The 4517-nt window shown below is 43.8% G+C and overlaps 1 pseudogene; it reads right to left on the bottom strand.

Moving 5' to 3' along the window:
• Window positions 1–846: 846 nt before the first annotated feature.
• On the bottom strand, window positions 847–2643 carry LOC141552658 (RNA-binding protein EWS-like; annotated as a pseudogene).
• Window positions 2644–4517: the final 1874 nt, after the last annotated feature.

Genomic DNA, 4517 nt, shown 5'->3' with positions numbered 1-4517 from the left:
GTCACTCAACTCTTACCTGTGGCTCCAAGAAGATGTACAATGTACAATAGCCACATCTCAGTAAAACTATCTTGGCAGAAGGCTAAACCAAGTTGAGGGTTACCAATAGGCCTCAAACCCAATAGTAAATTAGGAGGGTGTAAAGACTCCCCTTGGCAGAATAGGTGAATGAGAACAATTTATTCCAATGGCCATGAAAGTGGCGGAAGCAGGTTCTGGGGAGAGCTTAGAGCTTGGTCAGACACTGACAACACCAAGGTCATCCAATGCATCCCAAGTCATTGCCAGATGTCCTGAGTTTTGTCACTGAACTTGGATGTCTCTGAAAGGGAAAGTGAGGTGGACAACTTGGTGCAATTTGGCCTCACATACACCATTATGTCTTTAGTTCTCTTTGAAAAGGAAGGATGAACACCATTATCAACTGAAGCTTCTACTAACTGTGCTGCCTGTGTTGTTAGGGATCAGTGATTAGCACCCCATTACTATTTTTTATGTTTATAAACATTTGGAATTTTATTTTAAAAAAATCATAATCATTAGCATTGTTACAGTTAGTTCTCCCCCTGGGTCTTCACACAATGATATTTGAGCCTGCTAACAACAATGGTTTCTCTTTGATTTATTAGTTTGTTTGTTTGTTTTTAACAACTATCTTAAAAGGAGGAAAAAAAAAAACAAACTTCAGGGTACTACCATTCAACCTGTTTTAATGTTTTTCCACAAATGGTGAAAAATACTAAAGAACAGACAAGGTATAATCATAATGTTGTGACCAACATAATACATTTTAAACATTTTCTGGTTTTAAAAATAAATCTGGTATTAAGTGCAGAATTTTTGTGTCTAGTAGAGCTGGTTTCTGCGCTCCTGATGGTGCTCACCTTTACTCATTTTTTCAGATCCTCCATGTCCTCTCCTGCCTCCCATTTGTTCCATGAGAGATCTGGGATGACCTCTTTCTCCACCAAAACCTCCTCTATCCTTTCCTCGGCTGCCCTGAAAGCCGCCTGTCTCCACCTCGGCCTCCTCTGAATATATAGGCAGGCCCTCCACTTTCTGTGGGACCACCTCTGTCACCCCTCATGCCACTAGGGCCACCTCTGCCATGATCACCACCTGGAGATGGAAAGGGTGGGGAAGAAATCCCTCTGGCTTAGGGGCCTTATGCTGATTACACTCTGCTGTCCAAGCAAAATTGTGGTTTCCACAGCCTGGATTAGGGCACTAATGATCCTCTGCTCTGTGCAGAATGTTCCCCCCTCCTGATGAGTTTACTGGGAACTGCTAGACCTTCCCTCTCTCTCTCCTTTGGGTCCTCCTGGCCCTCTAGGCCCTCTTCAGAGCGGGGGGGGGGCATCCTTATGCCTCCACAGGATGGCAATATTCACATACTGTACATTGGAAGTTTCTTGAAGCCAGAAACACTAAGTTTGCTCCCTTGGAACTGTTTCCCATCAAACCATTCTACTGCAGCCTTTGCAACAGATGGGTTATGGTAGGCCACTGAAGCATCTCCTTTTGATTTTTTCTGTTATCTAAGTAAATGTTTATCATGGGCTGCCTGTTCCTTTTGTTCATCTTGACAACCCCCCACACTGTTTGAAAAAGTCTGCCAGTCATCAACAGTCACATTTTCATTCAGTCCTTGTACATAAATTGCACCATTTTTGGAGTCTTCATCTAGATCTACGGAAGGGGGGAGGGTTAAGGTAAGGTCTGGTCCTTTTCCATAAGTCCACCAGGCTTATGAAAGCCCCAGAGCTCTCCAGCACCCATTCCATGGAGTCTTCCTCCTCCTCCTGCCCACCTCTGCTCAGGCCTTCACGATTAAATCCTCCTTTTCTGCCCCGGTTATCAGGGCCACTCATGCTGTGGTTTTCTCCATGTCAAGAAAAGCCTCCAGACTCCTGCCCATATGCACCCATGCTACTGGGATGGTCCTGCTGGAACGCACTCTGCTGCCTGTAGTGGCTGCTCTGTTGGCCTGGGAGCCTGGCTGTAGGATCCAGTTTGGGGGGAATAACCAGTGGGAGTCTGCTGCCCATAGCTACTGGGAGTAACTGCTTTGATCGTAATTAGTGGGGGAATAGCTGGTTGGAGCATAGGACGGAGCTGTGGTGGTTGGCTGCATGGGGTAGCTGTCTGGCACCTGTGAGTAATTGTCGTTGCTCTGTCCATATCCTAGGCTGGGCTGGTTGTAGCTGCTGCACTAGAGTGAGGCTGACTGGTCTCAGCCGGCTTGCTACCATTCTGGGCTCTTGCAGGTGCGGGGTGATGGCTGGCCTCTGCCCATAGGTGGGGGTAAGCCGGCTAGTGCCACGTGCACACTGAGCTGCTTACGAAGCCGAGGTGGTCGCAACTGTAGCAGTGTGGGTATCCTAGGCTCCTGTCCCATATTCTTGGCCAGGCTGACTATAAGCTCGAGGTGCAGTATAACTTATCGGAGGCTCTCTTGCTCATACGTTGCCGTTATCTGAGCCTGGGTATAGCTGAGATCTTAGGCTGCCCATGACTTCAGTAACTTTGTTTCCCATACACCTGGGGGTTCTGTGCATATCCTTGATCTGGCTGGGTTGCATAGGCCCTGTAACTTTGCTGGGATGCAACTTGACCGTAGATACTATAGTCCGTGGACGTCATTTTCTCTCCTTCCTCCCTGCTTCTCTCAAGATCTCTCTGCCTCAGTCGCTTGCCCTGTCCCTCAATCCTATTTTATTACTTACCATCTATTAACTTTTACAAAGGGATATTTCTGTGAAGATAGTAATGGAAAAAAAATGACCAAGAACAAATGTCCATGCATTTTCTTCTGCCAGAACCTCGAAGGGCAGTCTCTCCTCTTTACCACCTTGATCTTTGGGGAGTAGGCTCAATTCCTGGATAGCACTGATATGGCCCAGTTTGTATCTGAATGCAGTCTGTCTGCTGTGTGAGTTATTGCGTAGAGCTGGGATCCAGGTCAGTTCTGAAAAAGAACCCCTGCTCCTCAGAGCATCACTCTGGATGATGTTATCTACACTCACTCACCCTGGCATCCAAACTCTAGGATTCTGGGAATCTGGAGCATCTTGTTGATGACCTTCTCCCTCAGTAGATGGTGAGATTCCACTTCCTGGATGGCAGATCTCATTACCTTCATTTTCTAATTATTTTATGATGAATATTTGGGTAACATACCTTCAAAGCTTATGAGAAGGCTTGGACTTGCTGATTGGAGTGGTAAAGACTATTCATGCTTGGGATATATGCAGGTGAGCTTGACATTTCCAAAGAGAGTTGTTGGTGTCAATAGAATAGTGGATACTGCCCAAATCCTTCAATATTCCCTGAAATATCAGCACTGATTTGGAAGATACTTGTCTCTTATTTTACTGTTATGTTCATTTAACAGTGTTTTGTGTTACATGTATGTACTGAAATGGTTGTTTGTTATGCGACTGTGTAGCACTACTTGTGGTGGCTATATTTTATAAAAAGGCCATCTAATACTGTTATTGGTGAAGTTAGCTTACTTTGTTTTATCAACTTTGCTGCTTTTCAGTGATTCCTATGTGCTAATAATATTTCAAAATATACGGTCTACTTGTTATATTTATATGCAGTTAGGCACGTTATCACTGAATTATCTTTCCAGATGATGCTCTCTATATAGCGCTATGTCTACTGCATGTACACTTAATATACATTTGCTTTATTTCCTTTTCAACTGTACTGAAAGTCAATTTCCTGGGATCCCTGGAAAAAAAAATCATTTTTGTTCTTTCATAGAGCTGATATTGGTGTTTATACTGTCAAATTACAGGTTTTGGACTTACCCCAGATGATCTTTGTAAGAGACTATAAAGACTGTATGTAGCCAGAGCCAAAAAACCCCATTGGTATGGAACTCTTTCCTTATTGGTAGAGATCAAAGCCCTGAACATGAAGTGCAGCACAGAGTGGGTGAGAGTGGGAGAGAAGAGGTACTTGGTCTTTTAAAGCTTTTTGGGCTCTTCAGATCTCCAGATTTGAGAGAAAAGGTACATGAGATTCCACTCTCTCTTCAGGGGAGAAAGACTGTGGGAAGAAGCCAAGTTAAAAAACTCCAATACTGTCCTTCTACTTAACTTGCTGCACTAGAGAGAGACATTAGGGAACTTTCCCTGGAGTGAGATCTGGAACTCTATTGGTTGAGCTTAGTTGTATCACTTGCAAAGGGAGATAGGACTCCTCCACTCTGTATTATCTAGCACATATATTTTTATACGTATACTTTCTCTGATTTCTATTTTCCTTTAACTTGGATAAATGGGTTTATTTGCTAAGAAAACAACACAACACAACATAAAATAAACAAAAAACCAAGTAGGGTGTCTCTCAGACATCTCATAGAATCCATCTTATACTTGAGAAGTCTCCATCTTGTAGGATCTGAAAGATTTTTGAGACATCTGGAGGGTCCTTCATATCACAATGAGACATCTGGAGAAGTCACCAGGGCATACAGACTTAAAATCTGGTTATTCACTGAGTCC

The sequence above is a fragment of the Sminthopsis crassicaudata genome, chromosome 1 (genome assembly GCF_048593235.1).
Source record: "Sminthopsis crassicaudata isolate SCR6 chromosome 1, ASM4859323v1, whole genome shotgun sequence".
NCBI lineage: Eukaryota > Metazoa > Chordata > Mammalia > Dasyuromorphia > Dasyuridae > Sminthopsis > Sminthopsis crassicaudata.
Note: the sequence above shows the minus strand (reverse complement) of the source record. Positions and strands in the feature narration are given on the sequence as shown.